This window comes from Globicephala melas, chromosome 2, assembly GCF_963455315.2.
Source record: "Globicephala melas chromosome 2, mGloMel1.2, whole genome shotgun sequence".
NCBI lineage: Eukaryota > Metazoa > Chordata > Mammalia > Artiodactyla > Delphinidae > Globicephala > Globicephala melas.
The window spans coordinates 78,742,028-78,764,726 of NC_083315.2; the positions used below are offsets into that span (position 1 = coordinate 78,742,028).

General features: G+C 37.2%; 1 protein-coding gene across 1 annotated transcript in view; it reads right to left on the reverse strand.

Moving 5' to 3' along the window:
• Positions 1 to 22,699, reverse strand: part of UNC13C (unc-13 homolog C) — a 576,706-nt gene that overhangs the window by 116,086 nt on the left and 437,921 nt on the right. The gene's annotated exons all lie outside the window — the stretch shown is intronic.

The window sequence follows — 22,699 nt, forward strand, 5'->3', positions numbered from 1 at the left end:
TGGGATGTAGCAAAAGCAGTTCTAAGAGAGAAGTTTAGAGCAATACAATCCTACCTTAAGAAACATCTCAAAAAAACAACCTAATCTTACACCTAAAGCAAGTAGAGAAAGAAGAACAGAAAAACCCCAAAGTTAGCAGAAGGAAAGAAATCACAAAGATCAGAGCAGAAATAAATGAAAAAGAAATAAAGGAAACAATAGCAAAGATCAATAAAACTAAAAGCTGGTTCTTTGAGATGATAAACAAAATGGATAAACCATTTGCTAGACTCATCAAGAAAAAAATGGAGAAGACTCATAAATAGAATTAGAAATGAAAGAGGCGAAGTAACAACTGACACTTCGGAAATACAAACAATCATGAGAGATTACTACAAGCAACCATATGCCAATAAAAAGGACAACCTGGAAAAAATGGACAAATTCTTAGAAAAGCACAACCTTCTGAGACTGAAACAGGAAGAAATAGAAAATATAACCAGACAAATCACAAGCACTGATTTGAGACTGTTATTAGAAATCTTCCAACAAACAAAAGCCCAGGACCAGATAGCTTCACAGGTGAATTCTACCAAAACATTTAGAGAAGAGCTAACACCCATCCTTCTCAAACTCTTCTAAAATATAGCAGACACAGGAACACTCCCAAACTCTTTCTACGAGGCCAGAAAAAGATGTCACACACAAAGAAAACTCCAGGTCAATATCACTGATGAGTACAGATGCAAAAATCCTCAACAAAATATTGGCAAACAGAATCCAACAGCACATTAAAAGGATCATATACCATGATCAAGCAGGGTTTACCCCAGGAATGCAAGGATTCTTCAATATACCCAAATCAGTCAATGTGATATACCATATTAACATACAGAAGAATAAAAACTGTATGATCATCTCAATATGTTCAGAAAAAGCTTTTGACAAAATTCAACAACCATTTATGATAAAAACCCTCCAGAAAAGAGGCATTGAAATAACTTACCTCAACATAATAAACGCCATATATGACAAACCCACAGCCAACATCATTCTCAATGGTGAAAAACTGTAACCGTTTCCACTAAGATCAGGAAGAAGACAAGGTTGACTACTCTCATTACTATTATTCAACATAGTTTTTGGAAGTTTTAGCCATGTCAATCAGAGAAGAGAAAGAAATAAAAGTAATCCAAATTGGAAAAGAAGACGTAAATCTGTCACTGTTGGCAGATGACATGACACTATACATAGAAAATACTAAAGACTCTACCAGAAAAGTACTAAAGCTAATTAATGAATTTGGTAAAGCAGCAGGATACAAAATTGATGCACACAAATCTCTTGCATTCCTATACACTAATGATGAAAAATGTGAAAGAGGAATTAAGGAAACACTCCCATTTACCATTGCAAGAAAAAGAATAAAATACCTAGGAATAAACCTACCTAAGGAGACAAAACATCTGTACGTAGAAAATTATAAGACACTGATGAGAGAAATTAAAGATGATACAAACAGATGGAGAGATATACCATGTCCCTGGATTAGAAGGATCAACACTGTGAAAATGACTATACAACCCAAAGCCATTTACAGATTCAATGCAACAGCTATCAAATTACCAATGGCATTTTTCACAGAACTAGACCAAAAAACTTCACAATTTGTATAGAAACACAAAAGACCCCAAATAGCCAAAGCAATCTTAAGAAAGAAAAACGGAGTTGGAAAAATCAGCCTCCTGGACTTCAGACTATACTACAAAGCTACAGTAATGAAGACAGTATGGTACTGGCACAGAATGAGAAATATAGATCAATGGAACAGGATAGAAAGCCCAGAGATAAGTCCATGCACGTATGTTCAGCTTATCTTTGATAAAGGAGGCAAGAATATACAATCGAGAAAAGACAGCCTCTTCAATAAGTGGTGCTGATAAAACTGGAGAGCTACATGTAAAAGAATGAAATTAGAACACTTCCTAACAGTGTACACAGAAATAAACTCAAAATGGATTAAAGACCTAAATCTAAGGCCAGACAGTATAAAATTCTTAGAGGAAAACAGAGGCAGAACACTCTGACATAAATCACAGCAAGATCCTTTTTGACCCATCTCCTAGAGAAATCGAAATAAAAACAAAAATAAACAAATAGGACCTAATGAAAGTTAAAAGCTTTTGCTCATCAGAGGAAACCATAAATAAGATGAAGACAACCCTCAGAATGGGAGAAAATATTTGCAAAACAGGCAACTGACAAAGAATTAATGTCCAAATTTACAAGCAGCTCATGCAGCTCAATATCAAAAAAACAGACAACCCAATCCAAACATGGGTAGAAGACCTAAACAGATATTTCTCCACAGAAAAAAATCTACAAAACGTTAATGCTAGAGAGGGTGTGGAGAAAAGGGAACCCTCTTGCACTGTTGGTGGGAATGTAAATTGATACAGCCACTATGGAGATCAGTATGGAGGTTCCTTGAAAAACTAAAAATAGAACTACCATACAACCCAGGAATCCCACTACTGGGCATATACCTTGAGAAAACCGTAATTCAAAAAGAGTCATGTACCACAATGTTCACTGCAGCGCTATTTACAATACCCGGGACATGGAAGCAATCTAAGTGTCCATCGACAGATGAATGGATAAATAAGATATGGCACATATATACAATGGAATATTACTCAGCCATAAAAAGAAACGAAATTGAGTTATTTGTAGTGAGGTGGACCTCGAGTGTGTCATACAGAGTGAAGTAAGTCTGAAAGAGAAAAACAGATTCTGTATGCTAACACATATATATGGAATGTAAAAAAAAAAAAAAAGTCATGAAGAACCTAGGGGCAGAACAGGAATAAAGACACAGATGTAGAGAATGGACTTGAGGACACGGGGAGGGGGACGGGTAACCCGGGACGAAGTGAGAGAGTGGCATGGGCTTATTTATAGTACCAAATGTAAAACAGATAGGTTGTGGGAAGCAGCCGTATAGCACAGGGAGATCCGCTCAGTGTTTTGTGACCACCTAGAGGAGTGGGATAGGGAGGGTGGGAGAGAGACGCAAGAGGGAGGAGATATGGTGATATATGTATATGTATAGCTGATTCACTCTGTTATAAAGCAGAAACTAATACACCATTGTAAAGCAATTATATTCCAATAAAGATGTTTAAAAAAGAAAGGAATTGCTTTCACACTCATAGGAATTAGTTTCTGTTCTTTTATGCTGCATGTCTCTCATGCACCATCAACTAATATTTACAGCTCTGTGGACAGGAACAAGAGACCAGTACCAACTGTTGTTACATTTTGCCAGTTCAACCATACTAACTGACATCTTTGCATGCACTATGCACTTTAGCTGACATAGCAAGAGGTTTTCAGCTTACTGAGTTAGTTTGTGAGGTAGGTTTGATCTGAAGAAAAATGCAATTGATAATGGAAATGGTACCCGCCTATATAATAAGGTGCACCTGTTTTGTCCTTAAGTAGAAAGTATTAAGTAGAATTTAACTTTTTTCAGCAGTGACTTGTGGTGATCATCAAGAAACTCAGTATCTGTGGCAGGTTTAACTAATTAGATGATTATCACACTAAGTCCTTTACCTCCCAGTCATACAACCAGACTACATTTCCCAACCTTCCTTGCAATAGGTTGGGCTATGACTGACTTGTGGGCCAAAGATAATATATGCTATTTTCAGCCTTGCCCTAAAACACCTCCTGTGAAATCTGCTGTGCTTGCCTTTCCCTCATTTGTGGCCAGATGCAGAAGATCCAGCCAAGGATTCCAAGGTTCAAGGGGATCACAGAGTTGCTAGAGGGTTGAAGTCTGGATCCTTGAGCCACTTCTCAGAGGAGAGCCACCCAATCAGAAATACCTTCTTTGACTTGTACAAGTAAGAAATAAATAAGCTGGCACTGTGTTAAATCATTTGTTATGGAGTTTGGCTATGTGGGGTTATGTTCTGTTGCATCACACAAAGGTTTTTGAAAGGTTAAGATGCGCTTATTAATTAACCTCCAAATTATTTTGCTTTCTAATTTCCTGTTTCACACACACACACACACACACATATACATATGTAGTCAGGCTGTCCCCTTGCTTTATGGAACTGTATCAATGTAAGAACCTTTAGCAGACCCCACTGTGAATTGATCCACCATCATGTAGGAAATCAGTGAATCAGACTTAAGAACTTAAGAAGTTTCATGTTAAGAAAATAGTATATAGGCTCTGAGAGAGGAATTATCATAGAAGTAATACATTTTCCAGGTAGACTAATATTACAGTTAACCTTCCTGTCAGCCTCTTTTCATACTTGTAGTCTCTCAGCTATATTCTGAGTAGTTATCACCACTTGGATGATTTTATATAAAGTGAGCTGTTATGTTCCAAAATCTATATGCCTGTTTTCCTCATGTCTTCATGTATTCCTCCCATAATGTGTAATGATATATTATAAGGAGATATTTCAAATAAACTACAATTATATCTTAACCACCACATACCAAATATTGATTTAAGATATTATAATATCAAATTCAAAGATATACTTCAAATTATCTTTAATTCTCACGAAGTATCTTCTGCTTAGTTGTAGATCAGTCACAAAACTGCATTTATCTCATATGATGTGAACAACAAAATTTATTTAGCCATCAGTTCTCCTACATTTTAAATTTTGGCAACAAATATTTAACTTGCTCATTACATTTACAAGATAAAACATTTAATTAATTTTCTGAACTGCAGTATAATAATTTTCTACAAAATTTAATATTTGATGAAAGAAAACCCTCAGAATGGGAGAAAATATTTGCAAATGAATCCTGACAAAGGATTAAGTTCTAAAGTATACAAGCACCTCATGCAGCTCAATATCAAAAAAACAAACAACCCAATCAAAAATGGGCAGAAGACCTAAACAGACATTCCTCCAAAGAAGATACACAGATGGCCAACAAACACATGAAAGGATGCTCAACATCACTAATCATTAGAGAAATGCAAATCAAAACTACAATGAGATATCACCTCACACCAGTCAGAATGGCCATCATCAAAAAATCTACAAAAAATAAATGCTGGAGACAGTGTGGAGAAAAGGGAACCCTCCTACACTGATGGTGGGAATGTAAATTGATATAGCCACTATGGAGGTTCCTTAAAAAATGAAAAATAGAATTTCCATATGACCCAGCAATCCCACTACTGGGCATATATCCTTAGAAAACCATAATTCAAAAAGAGTCATACACCACAATGTTCATGGCAGCACTATTTACAATAGCCAGGACATGGAAGCAACCTAAGTGTCCATTGACAGATGAATGGATAAAGAAGATGTGGCACATATATACAATGGAATATTACTCAGCCATAAAAAGGCACAAAACTGAGTTATTTGTAATGAGATGAGTGGACCTAGAGACTGTCATACAGAGTGAAGTAAATGAGAAAGAGAAAAACAAATACCATATGCTAATGCACATATATGGAATCTAAAAAAAACGGTAATGATGAACCTAGCGGTAGGGCAGGAATAAAGATGCAGACATAGGGAACAGACTTGAGGACACGGGTTGAAGGGGAAGCTGGAATGAAGTGATAGAGTATCAATGACATATATAAACTACCAAATGTAAAACAGATGGCTAGTGGGAAGCTGCTGCATAGCATAGAGAGATCAGCTCAATGCTTTGTGATGACCTAGAGGGGTGGGATAGGGAGTGTAGGAGGGAGGCTCAAGAGGGAAGGGATATGGGGATATATGTATACATATAGCTGATTCACTTTGTTGTACAGCAGAAACTAATGCAACATTGTAAAGCAATTATACTCCAATAAAGATATTAAAAAATTAAGCTTTGAATTTCAATGAGAAGAATATTTTACTACCAGAATAAAAATTTCATTAAAATAGTACAAGGAAAAACTTGGCAACTTAGAAGACTATTCCTATTTGCCTTTAGATGGTGTTTACCAGCATTTACTTTAAAATAATGTATCTTCTTCTGAAAGTTATTGTATGCATGGGATTTTATCTACAATTATGTATCAATTTACAGGATAGGGGTGACATACACTCAATCCATTCTCATGCCAAAAGCAAATTTGCTGCCATCAATCATCACAGTGTCATTTTCCAGTTCTTAATCTGTGACATCATTTTATTGCATAAACACTCTGCGTTGTCCTAGAGTTGGTAGTTCAATTCTGTAGGGCTCTCTTAAACATCCCTCTAAGTGACAGGCTGCTCTATCTCTAAGAGGTGATGATATGGAAGGTTTGGAAGGAATACCAAATAAAGAGTTGGCATTAGGGGGTCAATGCACATGATGGTTTGTAAGATACTATGTGCTCACAAACCCGAAACCCTATCACTCAGAAATTTTGATTGTAAAAATAAATATGTATAAGACTTTTACAGATAATATACACATATAAACATCTATCAAAGGTAAGCATAAATGTATATAAACAATAGACAGATGGAGATCATGGGCTCTTTTTCATACACTGAGAATGCTAATCCATGTAACTAGAAGCAAAAAGAGAAAGGCGAGGGCGGGGAGGGGAGAAGAGAGAGAGGGGGAGAGAGAGAAAATAAGAATTACAATTTTCCATTTTAGAGCAGCTCTATAAAGGTTTTGTAATATCAGCACATCTTTGGAGGTGAGATATTATGTAAAGTTATGGCTGCCAAAGTAAGGTATTGTACTTACAAGGTAATAAAGCTTGGAGTAATGAAATAAAATGAAAAAATAAAGGACTATACATAATAATATGTTAGCAAAAAGTAATTTGGACCAATGTGAATCTTCCAGAGAAGGAAATCAGCAAACAAGAGAAAAGATTAGCCATAATGATCGATTACTGTAGTCAACTTTCTTAAGAATCAATGACAATGAAGGAAAAAATATCATTAATTTTTGTAGGGTAGGAAAGAAGATATGGAAGTTTCTTTCATGAAACATTTCTGGTAACTAAGCCTTAGCAAAACACTAGGGAAAAAAAGCCAAGCAAAATTAGGAAAATACTGCCTTACTCCATGACCAATGAAACTGATGGTAGAAGCAGCATTATACTTGTAGCTGGCAGTCCAACTCAAAATTAAAACTAGTATCTCAGCAGAATCCCAGAATGAAACAAGGCTCCCTGGTAAAGTAAACCAGAAGTGATGTGAGGTCAGACATACTTCACAGCCATACACTCTGATATATCTGCTTAGAATTCTGGTGTAGATCTACAACCCACAAATCTAGATTGGTGGGTTTCGAATAAGACTGGCTATATCCAGTGGAACCAAAAACTCTTGAACCCCTTTCAGCATCATCCAAAACTTGAACTTCCTGTTTCTGGATAAGAAACCTGTTCACAAATGAGCTGTGCAATTCAATCAACCTTTTGACATCACATGTTTCTTTGCCAAAATTAAACAGTACAACACCAACATTTCCTCTATAATCTTCATCTACGACACAGACTCTTATATCTGTGAAATGTTTTACAGGCAAGCCAGAGTGTGAAACTGCTCTTCCATAATACTCAGAAGGAAGGGCATACCATTTTATATTAGCTTGGAAGAATTCTGCATGATTTGTCTGAGACATAGACCTTGAAAATTCAGGAAGCGGTATGAAGTCAGGACCACATAATCTGGTGCTAGGAAACTACAGATGGATAGTTATAAGGAAAAAAATGGGACGAGACAGACTTCAGACTATACTACAAAGCTACAGTAATCAAGACGTATGGTACTGGCACAAAAACAGAAATATAGATCAATGGAACAGGATAGAAAGCCCAGAGATAAACCCAGAGATAAACACGTATGGTCACCGTATTTTTGATAAAGGAGGCAAGAATATAAAATGGAGAAAAGACAGCCTCTTCAATAAGTGGTGCTGGGAAAACTGGACAGCTACACGTAAAAGAATGAAATTAAAACACTCCCTAACACCATACACAAAAATAAACACAAAATGGATTAAAGACCTAAATGTAAGGCCAGACACTATCAAACTCTTAGAGGAAAATATAGGCAGAACACTCTATGACATAAATCACATCAAGATCCTTTTTGACCCATCTCCTAGAGAAATGGAAATAAAAACAAAAATAAACAAATGAGACCTAATGAAACTTAAAAGCTTTTCCACAGCAAAGGAAAACATAAACAAGATGAAAAGACAACCCTCAGAATGGGAGAAAATATTTGCTAATGAAGCAACTGACAAAGGATTAATCTCCAAAATTTACAAGCAGCTCATACAGCTCAATAACAAAAAAACAAACAACCCAATCCAAAAATGGGCAGAAGACCTAAATAGACATTTCTCCAAAGAAGATATACAGATTGCCAACAAACACATAAAAGAATGCTCAACATCACTAATCATTAGAGAAATGCAAATCAAAACTAAAATGAGGTATCACTTCATAACAGTCAGAATGGCCATCACCAAAAAATCTACAAACAATAAATGCTGGAGAAGGTGTGGAGAAAAGGGAACCCTCTTGCACTGTGGGTGGGAATGTAAATTGATACAGCCACTATGGAGAACAGTATGGAGGTTCCTTAAAAAAACAGAACGACCATACAACCCAGCAATCCCACTACTGCACATATACCCTGAGAAAACCATAATTCAAAAGGAGTCATACACCACAATGTTCATTGCAGCTCTATTTACAATAGCCAGGACATGGAAGCAACCTAAGTGCCCATCGACAGATGAATCAATAAAGATGTGGCACATATATACAATGGAATACTACTCAGCCACTAAAGGAAAGGAAATTGAGTTATTTGTAGTGGGGTGGATGGACCTAGAGTCTGTCATACAGCGTGAAGTAAGTCAGAAAGAGAAAAACAAATACCATATGCTAATACATATATATGGAATCTAAAAAAAAAAAGGTTATGAAGAACCTAGGGGTAAGACAGGAATAAAGACACAGATGTAGAGAATGGACTTGAGGACACGGGGAAGGGGAAGGGTAAGTTTGACGAAGTCAGAGAGTGACATGGACATATATACACTACCAAATGTAAAATAGATAGCTAGTGGGAAGAAGCCACAGAGCACAGGGAGATCAGCTTGGTGCTTTGTGACCACCTAGAGGGGCAGGATAGCAAGGGTAGGAGGGAGACACAAGAGGGGCGAGATATGGGGATATATGTATAGCTGATTCACTTTGTTATAAAGCAGAAACTAATACACCTTTGTAAAGCAATTATACTCCAATAACGATGTTTAAAAAATAATAATAAAAAAATGGGATGACATGTGAAATTATTTTTAAAAAGAGAGCTGGCCAACAAGCTGAAACATAGTGGTAAAATACGGGCACCCAGGGGGGTGCTGGGAAGATGGCAGAAGAGTAAGACGCGGAGATCACCTTCCTCCCCACAGATACACCAGAAATAAATCTACACGTGGAACAACTCCTACAGAACACCTACTGAATGCTGGCAGAAGACCTCGGACCTCCCAAAAGGCAAGAAACTCCCCACGTACCTGGGTAGGGCAAAAGAAAAAAAAGAAAAAACAGAGACAAAAGAATAGGGACGGCACCTGCACTAGTGGGAGGGAGCTGTGAAGGAGGAAAGGTTTCCACACACTAGGAAGCCCCTTCGCAGGCGGAGACTGCGGGAGGCGCAGCGGGGAGCTTCGGAGCCGCGGAGGAGAGCACAGCAACAGGGGTGCGGAGGGAAAAGCGGGTAGATTCCCGCACAGAGGATCAGTGCCGACCAGCACTCACCAGCCCGAGAGGCTTGTCTGCCCACCCGCCGGGGCGGGCGGGGCTGCGAGCTGAGGCTCAGGCTTTGGTCAGACCGCAGGGAGACAGGACTTGGCGGCGTGAACACATCCTGAAGGGGTTAGTGCATCACGGCTAGCCAGGAGGGAGTCTGGGAAAAGGTCTGGAGCTGCCGAAGAGGCAAGAGACTTTTTCTTCCTTCTTTGTTTCCTGGTGCGCGAAGAGAGGGGTTTAAGAGCGCTGTTTAAAGGAACTCCAGAGAAGGGCGCGAGCCGCGGCTAAAAGCACGGACCCCAGAGACAGGCATGAGACGATAAGGCTGCTGCTGCCGCCACCAAGAAGCCTGTGTGCGAGCACAGGTCACTATCCACACCCTGCTTCCACGGAGCCTGTGCAGCCCGCCACTGCCAGCTTCCCGGGATCCAGGGACAACTTCCCCGGGAGAACACACGGTGGGCCTCAGGCTGGTGCAACGTCACGCTGGCCTCTGCCGCCGCAGGCCTGCCCCGCATGCCGTGCCCCTCTCTCTCTCAGCCTGAGTGCGCCAGAGCCCCCGAATCAGCAGCTCCTTTAACCCCGTCCTGTCTGAGCATAAAGCACGCCCTCCAGCGACCTACATGCAGAGGTGGGGCCAAATCCAAAGCTGAGCCCCTGTGACCTGTGAGAACAAAGAAGAGAAAGGGAAATCTCTCCCAGCAGCCTCAGAAACAGCAGATTAAAGCTCCACAATCAACTTGATGTACCCTGCATCTGTGGAGTACCTGAATAGACAAGGAATGATCCCAAATTGAGGAGGTGGACTTCGAGAGCAAGATCTATGATTTTTTCCCCTTTTCCTCTTTTTGTGAATGTGTATCTGTATGCTTCTGTAGCTTTGCTTCCACCATCTGTCCTAGGGTTCTATCCGTCCATTTTTTAAAAAATTTTTTATTAATAATTAATTTTAATTTTCATAACTTTACTATACTTTATTATATTTTACTGTATCTTCTTTCTTTCCTTTTTCCTTCCTTCCCTCCTTCCTTCCTTCCTCCCTCTCTCCCTCCTTTCTTTCCCTCTTGCCTTCTTTCCTTCTTTTCTTCTTTCTTCCTTCCTTCCCTCCCTCCCTTCTTCCTTCCTTCCTTCCTTCCTTCTTCTACTAGTTCTCCCTACTTTTTCTCCCTTTTACTCTGAGCCGTGTGGATGAAAGGCTCTTGGTGCTCCAGCCAGGAGTCAGGGCTCTGCCTCTGACGTGGGAGAGCCAACGTCAGGACACTGGTCAACAAGAGACCTCCCAGCTCCACATAATATCAAACGGCGAAAATCTCCCAGAGACCTCCATCTTAACACCAGCACCCAGCCTCACTCAACGACCAGCTAGCTACAGTGCTGGACAACCTATGCCAAACAACTAGCAAAACAGGAACACAACCCCACCCATTAGCGGAGAGGCTGCCTAAAATCATAATAAGTCCACAGACACCCCAAAACACACCACCAGACGTGGACCTGCCCACTAGAGAGACAAGATCCAACCTCATCCACCACAACACAGGCACTAGTCTCCTCCACCAGGAATCCTACACAACCCACTGAACCAACCTTAGACACTGGAGACAGACATCAAAAACAACGGGAACTACGAACCTGCAGCCTACAAAAAGGAGACCCCAAACACTGTAAGATAAGCAAAATGAGAAGAGAGAAAAACACACAGCAGATGAAGGAGCAAGATTAAAATGCACCAGACCTAACAAATGAAGAGGAAATAGGCAGTCTACCTGAAAAAGAATTCAGAATAATGATAGTAAAGATGATCCAAAATCTTGGAAATAGAATGCACAAAACGCAAGAAACATTTAACAAGGACCTAGAAGAAATAAAGATGAAACAAGCAACGATGAATAACACAATAAATGAAAAGAAAAATACTCTAGATGGGATCAATAGCAGAATAACTGAGGCAGAAGAACGCATAAGTGACCTGGAAGATAAAATAGTGGAAATAACTACTGCAGAGCAGAATAAAGAAAAAAGAATGAAAAGAACTGAGGACAGTCTCAGAGACCTCTGGGACAACACTAAATGCACCAATATTCGAGTTATAAGGGTTCCAGAAGAAGAAGAGAAAAAGAAAGGGACTGAGAAAATATTTGAAGAGCTTATAGTTGAAAACTTCCCTAATATGGGAAAGGAAATAGTTAATCAAGTCCAGGAAGCACAGAGAATCCCATACAGGATAAATCCAAGGAGAAATACGCCAAGACACATATTAATCAAACTGTCAAAAATTAAATACAAAGAAAGCATATTAAAAGCAGCAAGGGAAAGACAAAAATAACACACAAGGGAATCCCCATAAGGTTAACAGCTGATCTCGCAGCAGAAACTCTGCAAGCCAGAAGGGAGTGGTGGGACATACTGAAAGTGATGAAGGAGAAGAACCTGCAACCAAGATTACTCTACCCAGAAAGGATCTCATTCAGATTTGATGGAGAAATTAAAACCTTTACAGACAAGCAAAAACTGAGAGAGTTCAGCACCACCAAACCAGCTTTACAACAAATGCTAAAGGAACTTCTCTAGGCAAGAAACACAAGAGAAGGAAAAGACCTATAATAACGAACCCAAAACAATTTAGAAAATGGGAATAGGAACATACATATTGATAATTACCTAAAATGTAAATTACCTTAAATGGACTAAATGCTCCCTCCAAAAGACACAGATTGGCTGAATGGATACAAAAACAAGACCCATATGTATGCTGTCTACAACAGACCCACTTCAGACCTAGAGACGCATACAGACTGAAAGTAAGGGGATGGAAAAAGATATTCTATGCAAATAGAAACCAAAAGAAAGCTGGAGTAGCAATTCTCATATCAGACAAAATAGACTTGAAAATAAAGACTATTAGAAGAGACAAAGAAGGACACTACATAATGATCAAGGGATCAATCCAAGAAGAAGATATAACAATTGTAAATATTTATGCACCCAACATAGGAGCACCTCAATACATAAGGCAAATACTAACAGCCATAAAAGGGGAAATCGACAGTAACACATTCATAGGAGGGGACTTTAACACCCCACTTTCACCAATGGACAGATCATCCAAAATGAAAATAAATAAGGAAACACAAGCTTTAAAGGATACATTAAACAAGATGGACTTAATTGATATTTATAGGACACTCCATCCAAACACAACAGAATACACATTATTCTCAAGTGCTCATGGAACATTCTCCACGATAGATCATATCTTGGGTCACAAATCAATCCTTGGTAAATTTAAGAAAATTGAAATTGTATCAAGTATCTTTTCCGACCACAACGCCACGAGACTAGATATCAATTACAGGAAAAGATCTGTAAAAAATACAAACACATGGAGGCTATGCAATACACTACTTAATAATGAAGTGATCACTGAAGAAATCAAAGAGGAAATCAAAAAATACCTAGAAACAAATGACAATGGAGACACAACGACCCAAAACCTATGGGATGCAGCAAAAGCAGTTCTAAGAGGGAAGTTTATCGCAATACAAGCCCACCTTAAGAAGCAGGAAACATCTCGAATAAACAACCTAACCTTGCACCTCAAGCGATTACAGAAAGAACAAAAAAACCCCAAAGTTAGCAGAAGGAAAGAAATCATAAAAATCAGATCAGAAATAAATGAAAAAGAAATGAAGGAAGCAATAGCAAAGATCAATAAAACTAAAAGCTGGTTCTTTGAGAAGAGAAACAAAATAGATAAACCATTAGCCAGACTCATCAAGAGAAAAAGGGAGAAGACTCAAATCAATAGAATTAGAAATGAAAAAGGAGAAGTAACAACTGACACTGCAGAAATACAAAAGATCATGAGAGATTACTACAAGCAACTCTATGCCAATAAAATGGACAATCTGGAAGAAATGGAAAAATTCTTAGAAATGCACAATCTGCCAAGACTGAATCAGGAAGAAATAGAAAATATGAACAGACCAATCACAAGCACTGAAATTGAAACTGTGATTAAAAATCTTCCAACAAACAAAAGCCCAAGACCAGATGGCTTCACAGGCGAATTCTATCAAACATTTAGAAAGCTAACACCTATCCTTCTCAAACTCTTCCAAAATATAGCAGAGAGAGGAACACTCCCCAACTCCTTCTACGAGGCCACCATCACCTTGATACCAAAACCAGACAAGGATGTCACAAAGAAAGTAAACTACAGGCCAATATCACTGATGAACATAGATGCAAAAATCCTCAACAAAATACTAGCAAACAGAATCCAACAGCACATTAAGAGGATCATACACCATGATCAAGTGGGGTTTATTCCAGGAATGTAAGGATTCTTCAATATACGCAAATCTATCAATGTGATAAACCATATTAACAAATTGAAGGAGAAAAACCATATGATCATCTCAATAGATGCAGAGAAAGCTTTTGACAAAATTCAACACCCATTTATGATAAAAACCCTGCAGAAAGTAGGCATAGAGGGAACTTTCCTCAACATAATAAAGGCCATATATGACAAGCCCCCAGCAAACATCATCCTCAATGGTGAAAAACTGAAAGCATTACCACTAAGATCAGGAACAAGACAAGGTTGCCCACTCTCACCACTCTTATCCAACATAGTTTTGGACGTTTTACCACAGCAATGAGAGAAGAAAGGAAATAAAAGGAATCCAAATCAGAAAAGAAGAAGTAAAGCTGTCACTGTTTGCGGATGACATGATAATATACATAGAGAATCCTAAAGATGCTACCAGAAAACTACTAGAGCTAATCAATGAATTTGGTAAAGTAGCAGGATACAAAATTAATGCACAGAAATCTCTGGCATTCCTAAATACTAATGATGAAAAATCTGAAAGTGAAATCAAGAAAACACTCCCATTTATCACTGCAACAAAAAGAATAAAATATCTAGGAATAAACCTAACTAAGGAGACAAAAGACCTGTATGCAGAAAATTATAAGACACTGATGAAAGAAATTAAAGATGATACAAATAGATGGAGAGATATACCATGTTCTTGGATTGGAAGAATCAATATTGTGAAAATGACTCTACTACCCAAAGCAATCTACAGATTCAATGCAATCCCTATCAAACTACCACTGGCATTTTTCACAAAACTAGAACTAAAAATTTCACAATTTGTATGGAAACACAAAAGACCCCAAATAGTCAAAGCAATCTTGAGAACGAAAAATGGAGCTGGAGGAATCAGGCTCCCTGACCTCAGACTATACTACAAAGCTACAGTAATCAATACTGTATGGTACTGGCACAAACCCAGAAAGATAGATCAATGGAACAGGATAGAAAGCCCAGAGATAAACCCACGCACATATGGTCACCTTATCTTTGATAAAGGTGGGAGGAATGTACAGTGGAGAAAGGACAGCCTCTTCAATAAGTGGTGCTGGGAAAACTGGACAGGTATATGTAAAAGTATGAGATTAGATCACTCCCTAACACCATATAGAAAAATAAGCTCAAAATGGATTAAAGACCTAAATGTAAGGCTAGAAACTATCAAACTCTTAGAGGAAAACATAGGCAGAACACTCTATGACATAAACCACAGCAAGATCCTTGTTGACCCACCTCCTAGAGAAATTGAAATACAAACAAAAATAAACAAATGGGACCTAATGAAACTTAAAAGCTTTTCCACAGCAAAGGAAACCACAAACAAGATGAAAAGACAACCCTCAGAATGGAAGAAAATATTTGCAAATGAAGCAACTGACAAAGGATTAATTTCCAAAATTTACAAGCAGCTCATGCAGCTCAATATCAAAAAAACAAACAACTCAATCCAAAAATGGGCAGAAGACCTAAATAGACATTTCTCCAAAAAAGATATACAGACTACCAACAAACACATGAAAAATGCTCAACATCATTAAACATTAGAGAAATGCAAATCAAAACTACAATGAGATACCATGTCACACCAGTCAGAATGGCCATCATCAAAAACTAGAAACAATAAATGCTGGAGAGGGTGTGGAGAAAAGGGAACACTCTTGTACTGCTGGTGGGAATGTGAATTGGTTCATCCACTATGGAGAACAGTATGGAGGTTCCTTAAAAAACTACAAATAGAACTACCATATGACCCAGCAATCCCACTACTGGGCATACCCTGAGAAAACCAAAATTCAAAGAGTCATGTACCAAAATGTTCATTGCAGCTCTATTTACAATAGCCCGGAGATGGAAACAACCTAAGTGCCCATCATCAGATGAATGGATACAGAAGATGTGGCACATATAGACAATGGAACATTACTCAAACATATAAAGAAACAAAATTGAGCTATTTGTAATGAGGTGGATAGACCTAGAGTCTGTCATACAGAGTGAAGTAAGTCAGAAAGAGAAAGACAAATATCGTATGCTAACACATATATATGGAATTTAAGAAAAAAAAATGTCATGAAGAACCTAGGGGTAAGACAGGAATAAAGACACAGACCTACTGGAGAACAGACTTGAGGATATGGGGAGGGGGAAGGGTGAGCTGTGACAGGGCAAGAGAGAGGCATGGACATATATACACTAACAAACGTAAGGTAGATAGCTAGTGGGAAGCAGCCGCATGGCACAGTGATATCGGCTCGGTGCTTTGTGACCACCTGGAGGGGTGGGATAGGGAGGGTCGGAGGGAGGGAGACGCAAGAGGGAAGAGATATGGGAACATATGTATATGTATAACTGATTCACTTTGTTATAAAGCAGAAACTAACACACCATTGTAAAGCAGTTATACTCCAATAAAGATGTTAAAAAAAATAAATAAATAAGGGCACCCAAAGAAGCTATTGGCATTAATTGACAAGCCATGGAGCAAGGGTATAAAAAATAAACAAAAACAAGCTTCATTTACATTGTACTTTTATCCATAGGCCTAGCAGTCCTAGCAATAGAGGCAGTACAGAGTATTTCCGTGAAAGTTAGTACTTAGGACCAAAATGTGGATTTCATTCACTTGTGTAACATATCTACTGATTATCTACTGTGAACCAGGTACTATGCTGCATACTGAAAGTACAGCAAAGAAGAAACCAGAGCATTCCTGGAATTTTGGAATTTATAATATAGTGAGGAGAGGCAGACAATAAAAACCCCTCAATATAATGCGAAGTAGTGTAAGTGTTCTGGAAAAATAAAATGCAGGGTAAGGGCGCAGATGAGCTGAGCGTACATTTTCTTCAATTGGGCGCTAAGGGAAGATCTCTAATGAGGCGACATGAAAGCAGAACTGAATGAAGTCAGAGAGCAAACCATGCAGCCATCTTCTGGAAGTGCATTTCAGGTAGAAAACATAGCAAGTGAAGTAGCCCTCGAGCCAAAGAGTGTCCTTGACAAGTTCAAGGAGATGCAAGGAAGCCAGTGTGGCTGAAGCAGAGTGAGTGATTGAGAGTGGTGAGAGCTGATTTCAGAGAGAAGCTAGGGTCAGGTCACATAGGATCTTGAATTCTATGATAAGGACCTCTCCTCCTAAGAGTTATGGGAATAACGCTGGAGGTTTTTGGTCTCATTTTACATTGGTAAAACATCACTTTGGTTGCTGTCTGGGGAACAGATTACAGGGATCTAAAAGTGGAAGCAGCAGTGTATAGAGGAGCCACTGCAGTAGAATGAACAATGGACAGACTTGGCTGTTTGGACTTGGGTGGTAACAGTGATGACCGTGGTAGATGTGGTGCAGCATAAAGTCTAATCCTGGTTCTGTGTCTTTCCATCATATAACCTTGCCTCTTACCTCTTCTCTGCCTAGATAAGCTTTCTAAGAACAGATAACACAACAGATAAGATAAATGTTTGATTCCTCACACCACCTTGTCTGCTCAGACAAGGATAAGATAAATGGATAGATGGATGGATAAAAGAATGTAAAGGTTGTATCCAGTTCTTTTGCCATCTCTATTCCTTCATTTTCTCCTCAGTTTTGCTGAGAATAGACCAGGTCATCAATCAAATTGATTGAGGACATGTTTAACATTGGACATGGTGTAAAAGTTTGCTGGTGTACAGCTTCCCATGGGGAAAAGCCACTGGTGTGTCTTAAAAGACCTAATTTTCTGCCTTAAAATAAAAAGCCCTGTGTATATCAATAAACTTTTTATTAAGAATTATCAATAAAATATAAAGTTTTATTCCATATACACAGCTCATAAAAAATGCTCATAATCAGTTTTATGTATTTCTCAGGTTATAACATATATTGCAAAATCATTGCTTGTAGCTTCTTCTTAAAAGAGTTAAATCTTTATGGGTTTCATTTCTTTTAGTTTCCTGTACACTTTCTCATTACTTATTTAAATGTAACCTGTAGTTGAGATTCTGTTTTAGGATAAAATTGATTTCTATCAATTATTTACAACTTATAAAAAAAATAGGGATTTATCTTTTTGGTAGATTTCAACTAAGTCATTTTCTCTTTGCTTTATGAGTTGCAATCATCTGTTTATTACTTATAAAGGAAATGGAACTAACAGATAAGTCATGAACAGTTAAAAAATGCTTCACAATTTATATTTTAGCCACAAGTGATTAAAATATCCTAAATGCTTGATTACTTTTAATTTTATTATTGGTGGTAATGGTTATTTTTTAAACTTCATTAATAATTTCCTTGGGAATTCTCACTTTAAAAAAAGACAATGGCCTTAAACATGTGAAAAATGCATAACTTCGTTCATATTTAAAGAAATGAAAATTTAATGAGATGGTAGTTATCTATCAAATTGCTAAAGTAGAAAATACAGTGTTCTGCTTTTTAGGGAAAAGTTAGCAATATATTTCAAAATTTTAAATATGCATATCTTTTGGCAATTCCACTTCTAAAATTTCCTGTCTAAATATACTTGCACATGTAAACAAAAAATATATGTACAGTTATTTATATTAGCAAAGTATTAAAAATAGTCTAAATATTTATTGATATAAGAAGAATTAAGTATGTTTTATACAACCATTCTATTGAAAACAATATAATTGCAATAGAGAATGAGGTAGATCTAAATGTATTTACATAGTACAAACTTCAAGTTATATTGTTAAGTAAAATAGCAAGGTGAAGAAGAGTATGGATAATATATTACCACTTATGTAGAAAAGAAAAAAGATACGTGCATACATACATGTGTATGCTTAGAATATTTCTGGAAATACAAAAGAAACTGGAAACAGTGGTTAACTTGTCAGGTAACAAAAAGAAACTTTTCACAGAATATTTTTTGTACTGTTTTAACCATGTACCTGTATTTTCAAAAACTAGTAACTTATTTAAAAAATACAACTAGAAAAAGTAAAGAGCAAAATAGACAATTTAGGAAAATAAATCAGTACTTAAAGCCTAGCTTAATAAAATCCTCTAGGATGCAGGGATAATTCTTAGAGAAGAAAATTAGAGAATAAATGATTGATACAGTAGTCAGAGAGACTTCTATAACTAGAGAGGAGAGATCCAACATAAGGAGAAAAAAAAAGTTAAACAAATGGAACAGAATCAATAATAAGATGCATAATTAAAGAGAACAATCTTTCAGTGGGAGAGAGAGGAAAGCAAGTATGAAGTTAAGAAATTCTCTACTAGTGAAGAGATACTCACGTCTAGGTACTAATGAATAATAAATAATAAATAAAAATAAATAATAAAACATCTGCCAAAATGTTTGAAAGACAAAATAAAGGAAAAAAATCTTTTAGGCTTATAAACAGAAAAGCAAGTATATAAAATTATTTAAAGCACGCTGACCTGTGATCCTCTCATTCCCTAGAGGCTATGGGATAACAAAACAACATCTACAGAGTCGTGAGAGGAAAATTTGCAGTGGACCGAAGAATTTTATATACTCATTTGTTTTTGGCATGAAGGCAAAGTACATACAGCTGAACTGGCTCTACTAATTAACATGCAAAGATGTGGAGGGATTGGTTCCTTCTTTCATGAAGCATGTAGATAAACCATAAAAGTGATACATCTTATCATGAATCATTTTTCGTTACAGAAATAAATCTATTTACTGGACACAAGGAGTTCTTTTGTTCTAGCCTCTCTCCCCCTCAGGCCAGACTTGTACCAGATTCAGAAGTCTAATTAAATAGGAATTACAATTTTTATTAAAGGATAAAACAGCCACCATCTATGCCAAGAAAAATGACTGAATGAAAAGATCCAAAAGGTTATTATGGGTACCTCTGGATAACTCTTCTCCCCTATGTACTTGTATTTAAATAAGAATGATTTTTCATGTTTATTCTGGAAATGAAGATACATATTCACTGAAAAATATTCAAACAATACAGAAAAGTTCAGAGAAAAATATCAATTACCATAAATCCCATGATTCACAGATATGTTGTTAAACTGTGCCTGATTACCCTTCAGGATAACACTGTATGAATTTATGTATCTAAAATATATGTGTGCATACAATTTGTATAAATTCTTTATGTTCTATAACCCACTCCTTTCACTCAACAGTCTTCCATGCCAATAAAATTAATGTCATCATTTAATATGGTTTTTAAAAACTATTCTTTGTGTATTCTTGGGCATACACTTCTACATATTTCTGTTATATTCTCCAGATTGGTCTGAGCTTAGAGAATAAAAGATCTTTCTATTGCATCATACGACTTCATCAAGGGGGTTGATACACAAAAAGTGAGTTTCAGGTGGATTGTAGATCTAAAATAGAAAGGTAAACAATAAAGCTTTTAGAAGAAAATGTAAGAGATTATTTTCATAATCTTGGGTAGGCAAAGATTAATTAAAGAGGACAAAAACAGTACTACTAATAAAGGAGGTTATTGATAAATTGCACTGTTTAAACTTAGAACCTCTATTTTTCAAAAGAAATCATTAAATGACATGTTAAAAAGGCCATACTACCCAAAGCAATCTACAGGTTTAATACAATCCCTATCAAAATACCATGACATTTTTCACAGAACTAGAACAAATAATCCTAAATTCATATGAAACCACAAAAGACTCAGAATAGCCAAAGCAATCTTGAGAAAAAAAGAACAAAGCTGGAGGTATCACACTTTGAGACTTCAGAAGATACCACAAAACTACAGTAATCTAAACAGCCTGGTACTGGCACAAAAACAGATACACAGATCAGTGGAACAGGATACAAAGCCCAGAAATAAGCCCACACACCTATGGTCAATTAATCTACAACAAAGGAGGCAAGAATATATTATGGAGAAAGGACAGTCTCTTTAACAAGTGGTGCTGGGAAAACTGGACAACTACATGTAAAACAGTGAGATTAGAACATTTCCTCACATCATAAAGAAAAATAAACTCAAAATGCATTTAAAAAATAAAAACAAGCAAAAGGCAAACAAACAAAAATAAAGAAAATAAGTAGAATATTTCTATAACATGAAGACGAGAAACCATAAAGCTCCTAGAAGAGAACATAGGCAGAACACACTTTGACATAAATTGTAGCAATATTTTATTGGCTCTGTCTTCTAAGGCAAAAGATAAAAGCAAAGATACATAAATGGAACCTAAGTAAACTTAAAGCTTTTGCACAGCAAGGGGAACCACTGACAAAAATGAAAAAAATCTACTGAATGGGAGAAAATATTTGCTAATGATATGACTAACAAGGGGTTGATATACAAAATATATAAAAAGCTCATACAACTCAACATCAAAACAAAACAACAACAACAAAAAACACCAAACACCACAATCAAAAAATGGGCAGAGGACCTGAATAGACATTTTTCAAAGGAGACATACAGATAGCCAACAGGCACATGAAAAGCTGCTCAACTATGCTAATTATTATAGAAATGCAAATAAAAACAAGGTACCACGTCTCATCTGTCAGAATGGCTATCATCAAAAAGTCTACAGGGCTTCACTGGTGGCACAGTGGTTGAGAGTCCGCCTGCTGATGCAGGGGACATGGGTTCGTGCCCCTGTCCGGGAAGATCCCACATGCCACGGAGCGGCTAGGTCCGTGAGCCATGGCCGCTGAGCCTGTGTGTCCGGAGCCTGTGCTCCACGATGGGAGAGGCCACAACAGTGAGAGGCCCACGTACCGCAAAAAAAAAAAGTCTACAAATAAAAAATGTCGGTGAGGATGTTGAGAAAAGGGAACCCTTGTACATTGTTGGTGGGAATGTAAATTAGTGCAGCCACTATGGAACAGTATGAAGCTTCCTCAAAAAACTAAAACTAGAACTACCATATGATCCAGCAATCCCACTCCTGGGCATATATTCAGAGAAGATGAAAACTCTAATTCAGAAAGATACATGCACCCCACGTTCTTAGCAGCATTTTTACAACAGCCAAGACATAGAAGCAACCCAAGTGCCCATCAACAGACAAACAGATAAAGAAGATGTGGTATATATATACAATATAATATTTCTCAGCTATAAAAAGAATGGAATTCTGCTATTTGCAGCAACATAGATGAACCTAGAAAATACTATGCTTAGTAAAATAAGTCACATACACGTGGAATCTAAAAAAATAATACAAGTGAATGTATATGCAAAACAGAAAAAGACTCACAAATTTAGAAAACAAACTAGTGGTTACCCAAAGGAAGAGGGAAGGGGGGAGAGGCATATTAGGGGTATGCGATTAAGAGATACAAACTACTATAAAATAGATAAGCAACAAGGATATATTGTACAGCACAGGGAATTATAGCCATTGTCTTGTAATAACTTTTAATGAAGTATAATCTGTGAAAATACTGAATCACTAAGCTGTATACCTGAAACTAATATAATATTGTAAATCAACTATATAAAGACATTATTAAGAGAATAAAAAAGCAAGTCATAGACTGAGAAAATATTTGCAATACAAATATCCCATAAAAGGCTAATATCTACAATATATAAAGAGCTTAAAATTTTTAAGAAAA